This window comes from Perna viridis, chromosome 3 (genome assembly GCF_037379345.1).
Source record: "Perna viridis isolate PV_CMFRI_1.1 ecotype Kerala chromosome 3, ASM3737934v1, whole genome shotgun sequence".
NCBI lineage: Eukaryota > Metazoa > Mollusca > Bivalvia > Mytilida > Mytilidae > Perna > Perna viridis.
In genome coordinates, this window is record NC_142447.1 from 55,657,170 (window position 1) to 55,675,949 (window position 18,780).

At 32.4% G+C, this 18,780-nt stretch overlaps 2 long non-coding RNA genes across 2 annotated transcripts; both read left to right on the forward strand.

Annotated features, from left to right (window-relative positions):
* The first annotated feature begins 3,709 nt into the window (after positions 1-3,709).
* Positions 3,710-18,231, forward strand: LOC148622983 (uncharacterized). The gene is made up of 3 exons (XR_015920742.1): positions 3,710-3,820; positions 17,621-17,663; positions 18,175-18,231. It is a non-coding gene; the product is annotated as an uncharacterized LOC148622983 (long non-coding RNA).
* On the forward strand, positions 5,855-9,352 carry LOC148622984 (uncharacterized). The gene is made up of 3 exons (XR_015920896.1): positions 5,855-6,603; positions 8,258-8,462; positions 9,076-9,352. It is a non-coding gene; the product is annotated as an uncharacterized LOC148622984 (long non-coding RNA).
* Positions 18,232-18,780: the final 549 nt, after the last annotated feature.

Sequence of the window (18,780 nt, forward strand, 5' to 3'; positions counted from 1 at the left end):
TAAACTAACTTGGTACTGTCGATTGGTCCGCAGTTCGCAATTTAAATCACTCCAAACTAAATAAGGCTTTAATAAAAGGACGATTCCAAATTTTGATTTGAATCGATTAAAAACTAAATTATAAGGATAGTTTTTGATCTTTCACCAAGTTATGCTGGCATAACAAACTTTGGGGTATTTATGCTTGTTCATAAAGCGCTTTGCTTCGTTGTTCATGACCGTAAACCGCCCCAAAGCATTTCCTGGTCAAAAATTAAAAACAATTCTTAAATGTCCTTTTTGGGGATTTTAGGAAGTTGGTACGGGAGTGGGTTTCACTATTTACTTCCCATTCGAGCGATAAAAATGACCTTGTCATTATAAACAGCGCGAAGTAAATATTTACGTGATGTTTGTTATGCAGAAAAGTCAAATATTCAAAACAACGCTATTTTAGTTTCATCTAAGGGTTTATGTTCTCGAAATTGCTTTAAAAATGTACAAAATGAAGATGTGACTTTTTTTTGTTGTATTTGATGCTTTCGATTCAACTTTTTGCGTCATTTTTTATATATTGTAGAGAGTCTCGAGAACCGACTCTTAAAAGAAAATGTCTGAAGGAAAAATCAATATTTCCATTTCATCTGTTGTAAAATGTTAAAGTTACCTTTAAAATCGTTTTTGAAGTTTTTTACTAGGAACATCAAACACTAACACATAGTCAATGACAGGAAAAAAAAGACTTCTTTGTTAATAATACCATTCCTGTAATACAACTCATTATAATAATGTTGTAATAAATATTATTCCTTTCAAATTTTTATACACTATACGGTTTTTTTTTTTACAAATACATGTATACCGTAAGCCTTCAAAGGATAAAAAAAAGACATCATTAATGACTCAACAATATAGCATACTCATCTAGCAAGAAAAAAAAAAGGCAAAATTTCTGTGCTTATTATAATACCCTTCCTATGTTAAACCCTTAAACTCACTTGTTCAATTGCATCCCTTTCCATATAACTGTATATTTTGAGTTTCTTTTAAAAAAGATTTAGAATTTATCACAACATTATATTCAGAGCTGAAAGCAGTCAAATAGTGTGAAAAGTGCGAAAAATATCATTTAACGTTTAACGTTGAAATACTGATTCCATCTAACACAGACATGACCCCTCCACCCTGTAAAATTAGAAAAATAATAATTTCAACATCTATATAAATCATACGTGCAACAAAAATCACAGTCCAAACTAAAATACATGTCCGGTGTGTAACTAATTCTTGCATGTATATATGCTGCTGTTTAGACATCTGCATATTTATGTTCATGTACATTAATTAATGTAAATGTTTAGTAATATAAAATAATAAGAAATATAACCAAATCCCAAATAGACAATGTTTACAAACAGAACTTAACATTACACTCCTGATCGTAACTACACTTGTCAAATCGTAAGTGTTAAAATGAGTCGTAAGTTATGACGTCGTACGAGAAAATAGTACTGTACAATCATAATTTACGGCTTATTTTACACTTGCGATTTCTTTTAGTCGACCAAGGTGATAACATGCAAATTTTGATTTTTTTATTTTGCCAATAGGTCCCCTTACAGTGGTTCTAACAGTCTGTTGAAAATGATGGTAGATTTAACCCAGGTGTACGGAATATTTGAATTTTAAAAACATTTCACATTATTGACAATATTACTATTTTTTGCAGTCCACTTAAGCAAGAACATCCAATGTTCTCCGGTTTCAATATTTGTTACATATTTGACATTGATAGAAAATGTGTAAAATTGAGATCAGAGACGTAATGGCTCCAATGTGCTGTGTTTGTTCTTCTTTACAAATATTTATAATCCTTTGATCTGTTTCATGATTAAATTCAGGATATTTGATCAGAAAGAAACATTTTTATTAAGTTGCGTAATTTGAATTAGTTATTTTTCAAAAATCCAGTAAGGGTTTATTTTTTAAATCGACTTCTTTTATAAACTTACAAGAATCTTTTCAATAAAACATACAGTTTACCTCGAATATAATATAAGACGCAGTACCAAAGATGTACTTTTAAGAAAGAAAGTTTAAAATACCCCGGTACAGCCCACACGGGCTAAGTTGTACGAATAGACAATAGCTTGCTTGTGACTTTAGTTTGTGAACTTCTTATGAAGAACACCTAGTATAGATCAAATTAAACTGATAAAACAAATCTGTTGTATGATATGTCTTTTTTACCAATCGTTAATTGGGGTATTCCTGTTAGTAGCCGTGCTATAGTTGTATAATATGCCTTTTTACCAATCGTTAATTGGGGTATTCCTGTTCGTACATGTAGTATGCTATAGTTTATGCTCAAGTATTTCTTCGGGATTGTTCAAGGAATGGAAGAGCACTTACTGTTCTGAAATCTAGGGTTAGTTTTACAAACGCCACTGGATTTTTTTAAAAAGAAGTTGACAATACTGTTGTCGAATTAATGTAAATATATTTTTGAAAACCGATCTGATTATATATAACGAGAATGGGCATGGTGAATACTAGTATGTCAAACAACCTCACAGGGATGAACGACAGCTCAAGACCACCCATGGGTCTTCCTTGAACGATGAGGAAACCCTTTGGTCACAGGGCAGGCTACAGCTGGCCCAAAACATCATTATACACAGGTACAGCGAAAGAGTTGCCCCTATATACTCAAGTAACATAAAAAATAAATAAAGGTGAAACTAGGCATACAGAGGCCAAAAAGGGCTGACTTGGAAAGGCCCAAACAATGCGGCGGGGTTAAGTACTTTGGCATGATCACAACAACTAGTGTTCCGTATTTACACAACACATACATGTAGTATATTTACGATTATCACAAACATTAACAAGTAAACTATGAAACTCTTTTTCGGAGCGGACATGAATAAAAAGAGACAACCCATAAATGTTTAATTACCATATATGATAAAGTAAAACAAAACAAAAACACGATTCTCAGGGTATTTCAAATATGACAATACGTAAACACACAAGTTTTGGTGCAATATGATATCCTTACTCCTTACAATTGAAAATTTGATAAAAAATGTATAAGTTCTATTGTGAAAACTCTGCAAAAATCATCTAAAAACCCACACCTTATATCAGAGAAGAATGCGAGACCAACTTAATCATTCATAGTAAATATCTTTAAACAGCTTGAAATTGTGAAAAGCAGTAAAAAATATAGAATTTGCGTGAGGTTATTTCAAATGTATTGTTGCAAGATAAATGCATTTCCTGTACGTTACGAACAATTCTACTATTTCACTGTAAGTGCAGTAAACAAGCATGGTTGATTAACTATTTTCTTCTTTTTTTTCTACTTAATTTAACACTGCAGAATTTTGGACGTGGTTGACAAACTTTAGCCTAATTAAAATGAGATGTGATACCTCTATCAGTGCATATATCATCGAAAAAAAATCAACAATAGCTAACTATTTGATGAATGTGAAACAGTTATTATGAATTCCCTTCCCTATCAAGTTATCTTGTCGCAGTACATAGAATTTATCAGGTTAAAAAGATACCAATGGAATGTAGGAGGTCCAACAAAGCATCCAAGTATTCCATGTCTACATAGCACATATGGAAATGTTCTAAACACGCAAACAATAATAGAAACCTAATTCTAAACATAACAAACACTGTAAATAACACCATCTGAAGACTTCCGGTACTCCACTGTACTGTTCTCCCGGAAGAGGGGGGTGGGCTTCACTGAGCATTGACGGGGCGTTTTTCTGGTAGTTCGTGAACCAATTCCAGACAATTTTAATGGATATACATTCCAAAGGTGCGTAGATTAACTTTTTTTTATTGTGTTCATAATGACATCCCAATGAAGATATCCTTATGATAATACTCAATTCTAGACGGATTCCAGACAATCAGATCTGACCATTCCAAGAAAAGGTGATAAAATCATACATCATTTCATTAAAATTTAGCGGAAAATGCAACCTCGTTTGTCTGAATATATGTAGCGAGTGCCCTGGGACTGGTCTTTAATCAAAGATATTGAATGTACCACAAAGTGTGCAATTAAATACATCAAAAGAAAAAAAAATTGAAAAATAAAAAAAAATCAGGAGCGGATTGATTGGTACAGGTCGTGATCAATAAATAACAGATGGAGACAATGCAAAAAGAATATTAAAATATAAAGGCTCTCCGAACTATTTACCCAATGGTGATGAAAACATACCGCATGGGCCATACCCGATGGTGATAAAACAGACCGCATTGACTTACACCTTTCACAAGACATTATACGTTATTGTCTAGTCCCTGCACCGAGATGTTGAGGATCAATGTATACATCTTGTAGTCCAGAAAACGTCTCATTCCCCACTGTAACCCCATAGACCAAGTATAGTTTTCAGATTGTTTCTTTTATTGTCATTGTCATCACTTATTAACACAATTTTGAAATTTAAAAACAAGAGGCTCCCAGGAACCTGAATCGCTCACCTGGTTGAATTTTGCCTTTCAATGGCAATAAATTTAACAAGAAGTTAATTTTGACTCAAGAAGACTTTGATAGGACTTATCATAAGGATCACTTCAGTAATTGAAAGTTTCTTTCTATATATCATAACAGTTTTCAAAATATTGGCTGAAAACTGTAAAAACAAACCCAGTCATTTTTCCTCTTTCAAGGACAATAACTCTTACAAGGACTCGTCTGACAACTTTTATTCCTAAAACAGTTGTAGGCATAATAATCAGAATCATTATAGCTATTGAAAGAATTTGGCTAAACCAAATGGTTTTGGAGATATATGCGAAAAACTACTGTCTGACCCCTATATTCTATCTTTAGTAAAAGCGGTCATGTTTTTTAAAGAATAAAAATTCCCCACATCATTTCTATGCAGGATACCTCAAGAAACATTCATGCAAAGTTTGGTTCCAATTGGTCAAATAGTGTCAGAGAAGATTTTTTAACAGAAATAATATTCAGAATAGCAAAAACAATGTCAAAAAGAACAATAACTCCCACGTGGCGCGAGATGGATTCAAACGAAAATTTTGCCACAGGTAAATCTCAACATGCTGAACACTCTTACCCTATGTCAGGATTTGGCTAGACCTACAGTTGCGATCGCATCTAACCTCTCTTAAATCCTGTCAGAATCTGTCGGGAAAACTGTTCTCTACGACATCAGATAGAACAGAATTTCCTGACAGATCCTGACAGGGTCTTACAGATGCTGTGCTGGGTAAGGACACATTTTGCCATATTCCCTGACAGACCCTGACAGAAACTGCCCTGGGTCATGACAAAGAAAAAACGAACAGCTGTTGTAAACTGTCAACCTCTGGACAGTTGCTGACACTAAATCTATTTATTCTGCGTGACGTAATTTAGAACTGGAAGTTCGCGATTAATAATGGAAATTGTGTGATGTACAATGTAAAGTAAATTAGCAAATCCGATTAGGAAAAGTTCTTGATTTCAAATTTTCATTAAATGATTAAAATGTCCAATTATATAGAGCTCATCGTGATCATCATCCAACAATCGCTCGACCGTGGTCCATTTTCCAACATGGCTCAGTTCCTCATCGTTCAAAAATTATCATTGTTTACATATACTTGTGTATTAATTTCATATTTGTGACTATGACAACTGTATTTCATTTAAAGTTCTAAAAATTGACATGTTTCTGCAAAAATGTATACATAAATATGAGTCATTTTTTTTTTAAATGTCATATTCTTAAAAAAAATGTATGAGTGCAAGCACTGTCAATTTCCAAAAGGGTCCTGAATTGTTGATTAAAATGCTAAATTATTCCATATAATATCAGTTGGGTGACTGCGACACAAAAACTGGACTCAAAATTCTCAAAATTGACTATTTTTGTCAAAGAAAACTATATATAGCCTGAACTTGACTTAGATGTCGTCGGCAAGTGGGATTCAACCGGAAGTGGATATTGCCACATTGAACTGCCTAAATATTCCGCGATCTGTTCTCTTTACTCTCCCCTTTTTCCACCTTGCAAATTTACGTTAGTATATCGCTCCGCCTCCGATCAATATGTGATGTTTTATTTTTCGTAAGAGATGGAAGTATTATGACACCAAAGCTTTTGTAATATTTTTTGAATTGCAATATTTCTATGATCATGTGCTTATCTTAAACTATTTGAATTTTGTCTTGGCGAGCGGGACTATTTTTTTTCTAATTGACCTGACGCAGGTCAAACACGATACCTCCAATAACAGAAAACAATATGGCGTCGGAAGGACAAGTGACTAATTTCAAAGCACTGACGCCATATTGATTATTACAGACTTTCGTTTGGTATCTAGAAAGTGCTGGAATACTAATAAAAAAAACTTATTTGCAAGTGTGCTTAAATAACACAGTGAGCAATTATACCACCCAAAAACGTGTTTTATTGAGATTTTCGGATTTTCAATCTGGTTTTCGGTTAACACCGAGGTTTTTGGTTATTCGAGCAACCCGGTCAAACATTCACAAGATGTCGGAAGTTTTTAATGACGGATTTTTTTACCTGCAATGTACACTTTTTGAGTAGTTAGTATTTGTGATGTACAAAAAACGTAAGTATAGTTTTAATGTTTATGCTTACAGTGAGGGTGCGGGGGTAGGGGGGAGTTGGCATCCCTCCTTTTTATGGGAAAATTATAATTTTCATGTGTAAACTTGACAAAAATGGCAAATAATGTCCTAGCACCCCCTTTTGCTGCGGAACCCAAGCTACCACCCCTCATTTTCAAAGTGTGTGGATCCGCCTCTGCCAGATGGGTCCTGAAGAATTGAGAAAGTGTTCTAGTGTTTGTAAATTACAGGTATTTTTGTGAACAATTTTGATTAAAAATAGTTTTTACACATGCTAAGAGTTTTCAAGTTATTCTATATTTTATACACATTGTACTGTTAAATACATGTAAATCCTATATATATATCATATATGTTTGATTTGATGCCAGGAATTTAAAATGCAAGCATGTACATGAATAAACATACAAATGTACATGTAGCAAACAATATGAAGTATTTAAACTAGAAAATAAACATTTGAGTCATGGAATTGTTTAATTAATATGATTTCGAAAGCAGAAACATAAACAATGTCTGTTTCAAAGGTAAGAATGAAAGGCAATGTAATTAAAATTAGATCTTAATTGCTCCCCCTTTTTTCTATGTCACATGAAGTCATGCGACAAAGGAAAAAGGGGAGCAATTAAAATCTGAATTTGATTGGGATGAAATGAAGCCATGTGGCATATTTATCACATTCAGTAGTTGATCTTGATCTATCAGAGAGATATCTGGTAAAAATTAGGTATTTATATGTACCCAAACAAACTTTTAGAGCATAAAAAGTCCCCGCTTATGACATTACTGCTGAAAATTTTCCTAAATACGTTAAAAACGATTTGATTACATTTTTATTGTATTAGAAATTGCTCCATTCTCAAATTTTCAATTATTATCACTGTGGCTGACCTGTGATTTAAATACCCAATATCACTCCCCTAGACTTACATTGCATACCCTAAATCACAAGCCTAGACCTATTTCGCATGCTCCTAGACCTATATTGCACACTGTACAAATGTATATCACACCCTAGACCTATATGGCATACTGTATATCACACCCTTAAACCTACATGTATATCACATACCCTCTATCACACCGCTGGACCATACCGCACCCTTAATCATACATAATATGCATATCATGCACTGCATATCACTCCCCTAGACCTACATATACATGGCATACCCTATATTACACCCCTAAACCTATATGGCATACAATATACCACATCCTTAGACCTATCGGGTATATGGCATACCATATATCACACCCCTAGACCTATATGGCATACCATATATCACACCCCTAGACCTATATTGCATACCCTATATCACATCTCTAGACCTACATTGCATACCCTATATCACACCCCTAGACCTATACTGCATACCTTATATCACACCCTATACAGAACACACTTGAAGTATAATTAAAATAAATGTTTTGATGAACATGACATGTCAAAATCTGTATTTGATGAGGTATCAATCCTCGACCTATATCACCCCGCGACCAATAGCCCTAAGTGGGTTGACATAGTGGGTTGATATATATTTTGGCATGTAATATTCAGTATGGAATGTACATGTGTATTATATCCATATACATGTAAGTCATGATTGATTATCAATATGGTTCTTTTTTTAGTGCATTGTCAAGATATACATTTAGAATGTAGATCTTAAAAGTTAGATACAGGATTTTCATGACACATGAAGGACACAGTCCATTAGGTTTGAAATTCTATGTCCATGAAAGTGGATTGAAAATATGATGGATATCAAGGCACCCAAATGTAGACCTTTGCTAAGAGCTGATTTTCAGGGACATTCATACATGTACAATATATTAGGTAAGTGAAGGTATACATAAGTTTGTTCATATACTTCCAATGTACGCAACGATTTAAAATTTTCAGAACTGGTGATAGGTCTACTGTAAACATTGCTGGTGTAGAACAGTTGTCACATGTCTGAGCAAAATTTGCAGTTTACATTTGTAAGTCTGTGAACAGGAACTTTATACTGAAAACTTCAAAAATACATGTGCATGTACTCTAACTGTGGTTACTGGCATATGCAGTACAGTATTTATTGAAGATTTCATACATGAAATTATGATATTTGTAATATAATAATACATGTATCAAATTTGTAATTTACTTTACAGTGTGACATTAATTGCTCATAAATAAATCAATATACAGGGATGGATCAAGATATTTTGAAATGGGGAGAGGGGGGTCCAGACATCATTATATATCAATGATGACCACTCAACCTCTATTTTTGCCTGATTTTGCACACAATTATATGTACGTGTAAGAATATTTCTCATCAAGAGGAGGTTTCTGTACTTCCATATGATGTGGCTAAAATACTTGTATATTTCCATGCATTTACATATTGTAACATTTTGCAATTATCAAAGGTACTGTTATCATCTTTTCCTTGATTTCTTTTCAGTGGTAATCCCTTTTAAAGTTTCACTAGATGTAGTGAGAAGAAAGCAAAAGCAAAATGAACTATTTTTGTGCTGGGACACTATTTAGGCATGAAACAAAGTTTATGATTCTCTAGTGCTGGTACATGTCAACATCTCTTAATAAAAACTACAAATATGAAGTATGATTTCGTGCACTTATTTGTTGGCAAAACATAAGAGTTACTTGTATTTTAATATAATTCATATTGGTGAAACAATCATAGAGAAAAAATGAAAGAAATGCACATACATTATTTAAGGCAGACAGGTATTAAACACTGCGCTTAAGCGCAATAATGATTCATCATAAAAAGTGGTACTCATCGGGTATGGGTTCACTAGTAACCTTTTTGTTTTGGAAAGTAGAAAAGATTGATTCAAAGTGCATTTGTTATAAAGACAGACAATATATTTCCTGTATTCATTACATCTCTTTATCCTTGACTTTTCATCTTGATCGGAAACTTAAATTGCTAAAATATATGAGGTACAACCAAAGTTTTTTTGGTTTAAAGATTTTTAAACTGCATAGTAGTTTTGATAAGCAGAGTTTGTATCCTTGTTTGAATTGAAAAATTCCAATAGAAAGGTAATTATTTATTGTAAAAAAGTGTATAGTTTTGACATTTTCAACTCAGGGCCTAATCTAGGCAACAATGATAAGGACAAGCTTTAGTAAATTCTGTTTGAAAACTAACAATATTGACATATTTGTTCATTTAATCTATTACAAATCACTGTCAAAGAGAGCACAAACAAGGAGAAGTTTTTTTGCTCATTTCTCCCTTTAGATTAGGTCCTTGGTCAACCTAGCTTCCATAGTCCATAGGATTCATTTCTACTTCATGCATCTCCAACCCGAAATTTCAAAGTGTGGGTTTTTTCTTACTTTGAAAATCCATATAGTATTGATAGTCAGTGATTCACAGTGATCATATTTTGGAAGAAATGCTGGTTTAGGTGTAAAGTGTCAAGAAATTTGAGGAACGTACACAATTAGGAATACCAAAAACAACAAAAGAAAAGAAGATCCATAAATGCATTAATAAACAAGCAGTATTGATATGTATTTCATTAAAACAGATGGTTCTCTTTAAAATGACTAAGTTTTTATCGTTTTTTAGCTTGCAATTTGGCTACATGAATATTTATGAGGTCTTCCTTGACTCAGTACCTCAGCACTTAGATTACAATAGGCATGATTGCAAGTGCATTAAATTTCCAAAAGGGTCTAAAATTTATTGACTAAAATGCTAAATTATTCCATATAACTATCATGTGGGTGGCTACAACAAATAAATTTGAGTCAAAATTCTTTAAAAATGTCGTATTCTTGCAAAATGTATGAGTGTGAACACTTTTAAATTTCACTGAGATCTAAATTTTTGTATAAGCTGTTTAAAATTGTCGATATAAAGTACACTATATCATACTTGTGACTGCAGTCCAAATTCTTTAGTCAGGTGTGTAGCAGGTAAGGCTACCTAGGGCTGTATCAAGATTTTTTGTTGGTACTGCATGCCGTACATAAAAGTCTTGTCAAGTTCTAGCAAGGCTCCCTTTCCGTCTACGAATCGGGATTCGGGCGCTACGCCAATTTTCTTCCGAATCATGTACATGTACTGTATGTAATTCAGTCAGAGAAGTATTTTCTAGCTAATGACTGTCAAAATCTGTCAGGATCTGTTAGGAACTATTCTAATCCACGTCACAGTATACGTAACTGTTCTACCTAGAACACGACCCAAGACAGATTATGACAGAGCTTGTCCTAAGCCCTTACAGCTCCTGACAAAGTGTGTCACGAGTCACAACAGTTTCTGACAGTTTAGAACTGTTTTATGACAGCGAACCTTGACAGAATCGAAGAGAGATTAGAAGTAATTGCAACTGTAATGGTTGTTGAGATATATGCGAAAAACTACTGCCTGACACCTACGTTATATTTTTAGTAACGGTGGCCATGTTTATCGACGGATCGAAATTCCCCACTCCAGTTCTATGCAGGATACTCTAAGGAACATTCATACCACGTTTGGTTTCAATTGGTCATATAGTTTCAAAGGAGAAGAGTTTTGAAAAATTGTTCACGACGGACGCCAAGTGATTGCAATAGCTCACATGGCCTTCGGTCAGGTGAGCTAAAAAGTAGATCAATGCATTTCTTCATATACAAATCTGACTAGAAGACCTAGTTTCCGTCCTACCGTCCTTAGTGACATACGAAATAATACAAAGCTATTAGAGGGATCTCTGACACCATTGTCATGTCACGGTTTTGTTTTGGTTAAATAAGGCAGACATAATCATATTACACCTTAAGTGACAATTACGAACCGAGACATGAGTATTCATTTCAAAACTGTCCAGTTCTTCTCTTGTGATCAAACGAAAATGTCTGATAACTATCTCTTGTCAAAAACTTCATAAACACAAGAAGAAGCTACAACTGAGTAATTTCAATGTTTCTCTGTTTAAAATGTGACAGTGAAAGATTTTATCAGGATAATTAATTAATTTGCAAGGACAAAGTCAATATACTGTAAAAAGACATACTTATCACTAAACTGTAATGAGAAATACTATTTATGTAAAATTCAGAAATGCTTCAGAAAATTGATCCGACACTGGTGTTCTCCAGAGCCATGAAATGAATTCATCTTCAATCTGTGTCATTGACCTTATTTTAAGACGCGTTAGGAATGTAGCGGTATAAACCTATTAAGTCTGTTTTATGAGATTTTACAATCTGACAAAAGTTTCAAATCTTTTAACGGCATGTGCGTATTGTTAAACTGAAGCAAATTACAATGATATTATAACAAATTTTATAGAATTATCAAACTCCATAATTATTTATAAATTTGATCCTAAACATTTCTTATGGGCGTTATATTGCGACTATTAGAATCATTAAACCTTTATTTGTGACACCGTAAACCCTAACTAGTATTGTTTTAAACCCTTAAGCCTAAAAACATATATATATGTTTGCTGAGTACATTTTCTTCAAAGATTTGCCTTCAAAAGTATGGTTAGTCCGTTGATGTAAAAAGATTGTTCTCTTTTGTTCGTCATGAAACCAAAACAAATGAGGATCCGCTCAAATAAGTTATCTATAGCAAAACGTTTCAACTCTTCTGGTTTATTGCAATAAGTTATCGTTTAATGTCATTATTTTAGAGGACTCACTTTATTTTACCATGCTGACACATCAAATTATCTCCTTATGTCAAATTGATAATGAACAAGTTGAATGTACATAAAAATGTAGTTGAACATTATTCTATCCTAAATAGTAAACTAAATATGTTTGGATAACTGGCAAAATTAATTATGTGAAAGTTACTTAGCAAACTTCCAGTCTTCAAAAATCATTACCGCAACGTATGTCTAATATATCTATCAGGTCACTGTTGCATGAAAAGGGATTCGGAAGAAAATAATACGTCATTCGCTACACCTTTAGCCTTTTATATCAAAACTCTGAAGATTCGAGAAGTAAGATCACTCAAATTAGTACCCTAAAACATTCATACGAATTCTGAAGTACTGTTTGAATTCAAGCTTATTTCATATTCAGACACTGAATACAGAATGACAATTTATAGTGATGGTAACCATCTTCGTCCCAAAATGTTACTCAATTCTGCCAGTCATTTGGAGAAAACAATGGATTAAACTCAGTCTACATTTTTCATTCTTTATGCTTTCTATGGAATATGTCTATGAAAAACAAATGATTTGTTTGGAATAAATTGCAAGTGACACCCTTCTGAGATTCTATTTTAGAACAATTTGAAATGCTTCGCAAGGCGCGACTGAATACAACAGCAAAGATCGATTTTCACACATGATACAGTAGGTCTTAATTTGAAATATGATCAAATGTTTTAATACAGCAAAAATTTCGGAAAAGAATTAAAATTCGCGTGTCTCTGCATGTAACTAGGTGACTCAGGTGTTTGCCCCAATAGGTTCTAAAGTAAGACTTAAATTTTCAAGACTAAAAAAAAATAGACAAGCAGTTTCAATCTAACTTTTAACCATGTATTCCATTAAGGAAATGTCAAAAATCATTTTTACGTGCATTGTAGGGCACGAACTTTTGGTACACCAGAACAAGTCGAACTGTAACTTTCAGTTTTATTTTGAGTTCATAAAATAGTTTCCGTTTCTGAAACATTTTTTTTATATGAAAGTACCGTTTTCTTCCTCAAAAAAAGTTTTAGTATCATAACTAGATATTTACCTTGTACTTTGGATGCGATAAAAAAAAGACAAAAAAAAAAAAAAAAAAAACAACACACACACACAATCAAACAAACAAAGACAAGAAAAGGCAATGAACATGAAATATATGATAAAATGAACATGAAATAATGATGAAATGGATAAGGGATGGAACATGAGGATAGTAAGGTCGAAAAAATTTGATTGCAACTGGAAATAGGGAGAGGTGGGTAGGGTCGGACAATATAGCCTCCTGTAGAGGAGTCCAATGGTTCCTTCCCGATAGAAAACCACAGAAGGGTTCTTTAACGTGCAAGGAATGAAGTATCTTACAACATGCAAAAACAAAATCGGTAAAAAAACAAATATCTTATATATTCAATCAACAATATCCTCCAAAACTTGAAAAATTAATATCCAGCCATAGATGAAAGGGACAGCGGCCGATCCAGAAGGGGTGCAGGGGTTAGTGCTCCGCCTTTTTATAGGAAAATTTGTCATTTCTATGTGCAAAATTTACAAAGAATAGAAAATAATGTAATAGCACCCCCCTCCTTTTCTGATGAACCTCTACCAAAACAATGTAAACAAATCACATTATTTTATTTAAAATGTAAACGAAATTAATACTTTTTAAAATTATATCTTTATATATTCATCCATGACTCTACCAGCTCTATAAAACCATTTTCATTTGGGGAAGGTATAGCGAGTTATTGCTTATACAGGTGCAGAAGCAGCTAATACGGGTCGATTTTTGCGTATGGAGTTTCATATTACGACTAATTCTTTATGCCAGAGATTACCTAGTTCCATGGTTGATGATTGCCATTCGATTCCGGGTTCCCCTTGATTTTCCTCAGGGTCGGATCCAGACAGTTTTTCATTAATTGTATTTGTATTTGCCTCATGTTACACATAACTTGTGTCTGAGTGAAATAAAGGATCTTGATCTTGAAAAGGAGGGCTGTTAGCCGACGTTCATCGGAAAAAGGGGGTGCTATGACAGTATTTACCATTTTTTGTAAATTTTGCACATAAAAATGACAATTGTTCCTATAAAAAGGTGGGGTACTAACCCCTGCACCCCTCTGGATCCGCCACTCTCCCTTTCATCTATGTCTGGATATTAATTTTTCAAGTTTTGGAGGATATTGTTGATTGAGTATATAAGATATTTGTTTTTTACCGCTTATTTTTTTTTTTTGCGTGTTGTAAACAATATGCATTAAAAACTTAAGAATTTGTGTAAATAACGGTTACATAGTACACGAACGTGCAGGTGGGTTATTCATTTACTTTCTTTATAAATCCACATTTTCAATAGATGATTGTTTAGGGTATTGAAATCGTAACTGCATGCAGGGGCGTGGCGGGCGAGCGCCCCCCCCCCAAAAAAAAAAAAAAAATTGCAAAGTATGGGTTGTCAGGGATAGATTTAGGGGGTTTTAGGTTGAAACTAATTTTTAGCTAATTTTACCACAAAAGATATCTAAATTGCACCCACGCTAGAAGAATGTTTAAAAAAAATTAACTTCAAAAAATTGTTCGCATGGCGAAATTTTAACTGTACGTCCCCCCAATCTAAAATCCTGGATCCGCCCAGGCATGTAAATCCACAATCCTTTAATTATATACATGAATATAACAATAGGTAAAAATCGGTGCTTTCTTGAATTTTCAAGTTATTATTATTTTTTTTTTAATTTTTATTTTTTTCAAAATCCAACATACATGTTACAATTACAATCAAAATATAAATGATACATACAAATCACCAATACTACTATATTATTGTTAATTAATATAAATACATCGTAGTTGGGTTTTTATTATAATTATATAGAATAGAATTTGGAGAAAGAAAAAAAAAGAAAAAATTTGAAAAGAAATGAAAATATCAAATCAGGGTATTTAATAATTTACACTTATGTAAAATACATATATTCAAGTGAATAAAAATCTAGCTGTATACACAATTCCTTATTTACATTGAATAAAAATATAGTTTTCCAAATGAAGGAAAAAATTAGATCTAATAGGGTAGCCGCAGCATTTCTCGATGGCGTATAGGTAAGTCAGTCATTCATCATACATACCTAACTGAACCAAAGGGACTATCAATATACATATATAAGTTAGCTCATTATAGGAATGACTTACATTTTTTTTCGATCTAATGAAGAAATAACTTAAATTTCATAACCTGCATAGCAGGTTATCTTTAAGTGTGCAACACGGACATTGAGGTTATTTCAAATAGGCCGAAAAATTATAACAGCCATTATAAATTAATTTTAATAAATTATCAAAAAAGGTTTACGACGTCACAGTCATATTACAAAATTTGGTGAATGAGATGATGGTTAAAATTTTTCGTCAAATCAGAATGCACGTTACTTCTGAAATTAAATTATACAATCATACTTAAACAATGATATCAGAAAACAAATCACGAATCACTGACAAAATGGCTAGAATATTTAAATCTCGATTTTTTTTTATTTTATAATCCTTGTGACCAGAAAGTGGAGATTTTAGTGTCTTTATTGGAAAATATCTTATAGATAAATAAAAGATGCACAATGGGAATTATTTCCAGGTTAAAGTTTATTGTATGTAATAAGTTTCGTTCATACGAGGCAATTTTAAAGCAGGGTAGGGGTACTATTCTTTCGCCTATATTGCCTTGAATAATTTTAATTATTCATTACTTTAGCTCATAAAAAGCAAAGATGCTATTTATGTGTTTGATATACAAAAGTTTGTTTTAAATACAGTATTTGATATAAAAAAAAAAGGCCAATTACTGGTGAAATGGGAGAAGATCTGAAATTTCCCTATTTCAGATTAAATCATTATTGTCACCTTGAAACTGAGAACTTAGAGCCCGAAATAAGCAGATTTGTTGGACACATCTATATTTCAAAAATAGTGCACAAAATGTCCTTTTTACATCGTTTATATGCTGAAAATAACATTGTGGATTTAGTTGGGGTATTTTTCGAGGGGTAGTGATGGAATTTTTATCACCTTATTGCACTTAAAATTGTTCATTTGAAAGCTTAGATACAATATAAATGTACTGTTTCAAACAAAAACTTATTGGTACTGTGATTTTTTTTGGAAAAATTGATAATAACAAGTGATATAGAAGAAAATATTAAATTCTGAAAATTCCACTTTTTACGACTGAATAAAAATCGTAACCCTAAAGAGAAAAAAGGTGTACGAATTGCGCAAATGTGTTAGACACTTGGTTACTTTAGTTATAAATGCCTAAAATGTAAGATTTACAGTGCTGGTACGTTATGAATGGGCATTATGTTTATTTGGCTAAGGATAATATGTCTTTCTACGTTAATTCGTACTAGAAAATAAATTTTTTCTTGGTTTTATAACAATCTATCGAATGATACCAAACTTTAGACGTTTTGGTCCAGCAGTGACTTATAGAGTCAATTTATGCGACTTTTTATGGAAAATTCGAAAATGCCGTTTATAGCAGTTTTGGATGAATTCTGACTGAAAATCACTACCAAAAGATTCCCAAAAGTATCAATGAGTACATGTACTATACAGGAAAAAATACCAAAACAAGCCCTTTTTAATGAAGCATTAATAGTCTAGGGCTTTTGACATTAAAAAAAATATGTCAATTTACACAATTTGTAGGTGGGTTGTGGGTTTCTTTCGCATGTTTTGTTTTTAACTGAAAAAAAAAATACACGTGCCAGTACATGTTCATCTTACTGCTGCATTGGCTTCGAAGTTCATAACCAAATATCAGAAATACCGGAAGACGCTTCGAAACAAATCACTAATAAATTCAGAAGAAAAATGACTTTCTTAACTAAGTAAGAAATATTTCGAATATTTATATAAACGGTCAAACATGTTAAAAGATATAAATAAATAAATAAATAAATAAAAATATTTTTACCATACATTTTTACTATTTTTATCATCATTTTGTTTATTACAAGTCTTTTTTCTCTGATAATCAGGGGGTGGATAAGGGGAATTTAAGGGGAAACTAAAGAGACTGTACATGCACATATGATGCCCTCCCCCCCAAAAAAAAATATGCTCAATCTCCAACTGTAACGCGACCTGTAACTCGTACTAGCCACATCCCAATACACCACTAGTGAATTCCCCTATGGTCGCTAATACCTCCATATGATGATGTGCATACCAAGCAAAACGTTTACCTATGAGTTAAAAAAAATAGAGGTCATTGCATATATAATTTGCATTACAGTCCAAGAGACTTAAAGTTTATTCAAACAGGTTGAGAGTTCTACCACATATGGACATTGCATCAACAGTACACGTAAGTACAATGTACTGACTTCCAATAAAGCCAATGAGATACCTGAATACTTCATAATAGCATACTCACACGTATTTGAAATCTGTCTCTGACTCGTAAAGCAATCGGCGGCCCGGGCGTTTGTTTAGTTACTAAATACCAAGTAAAGAGTATTTCGCCATAGAAAATGCTTAATCAGTAGTATTTGTAAGTAGAATCTTTACTATACAAATTACAGTTTTTTTATATGTGCATGGAATTGTAGTAATTGGCAAAAACTAAATATATATATAAAAAAATGCTATACACTTAAAAAAGTAAACAGTATTGCTCTTTATTTGGTCATTGAGACATGGCGTTATTTTGTACTTCAGAATTCTAGTTTTTTAGTTTTTTTATAATTTTTTATTTTTTTCCAAAATTTTCAACATACAATATACATACAATACATTACACAATTATACATCATAATCATCTTTTAACACAATATGTATATATAAATGTTCAAAAATTGGTGTTTTTCAATTTATAGAAAAAGAATGAGCTACAGAAAGATAAAAAAGGAACTAGGGATAGCATATAGAAAAGATTTAGAAAAGAAGAGAAAAAAAAATTAAATGAATAAGTTGTTGTCCTGTTTACAATATTGACACAATTATGTTAAAACATTTTGGAATTGTTGCCATTTCTTGTTAAATAGTTCAACTCTTTTAAAAGTTTTTTACAGATAACATTTTTTCTATTTTATACATGTATTTAAGTTTTTCTTTCAGAGCAGTTAAAGATAACATTTGTTTAAAACAGCGTGTGTTATAAATATATTGTTTGATATTTAAAATTATAATATTATATGGTTCTCCCTTGGAAGTATATGATGTGTTTCCAAAAATGAAATTTAACTTAGTTAATGGTATGCTTATGCCATGTATCAAAAACCAATTATCAATTTCACTAATAACATTTTGTACAAACTCACAATTCCAAAATAAATGCTCAATAGTTTCTGGTTCTACATTGCAGAATGTACAAGCAGAATCATTGATAACATTTATTTTAAATAAAAAATTGTTTGTGGCTATTATACGATGGTTTATTCTGTATTGTAACCATTGCATTTTCGTATTATTTGTGACTGTAA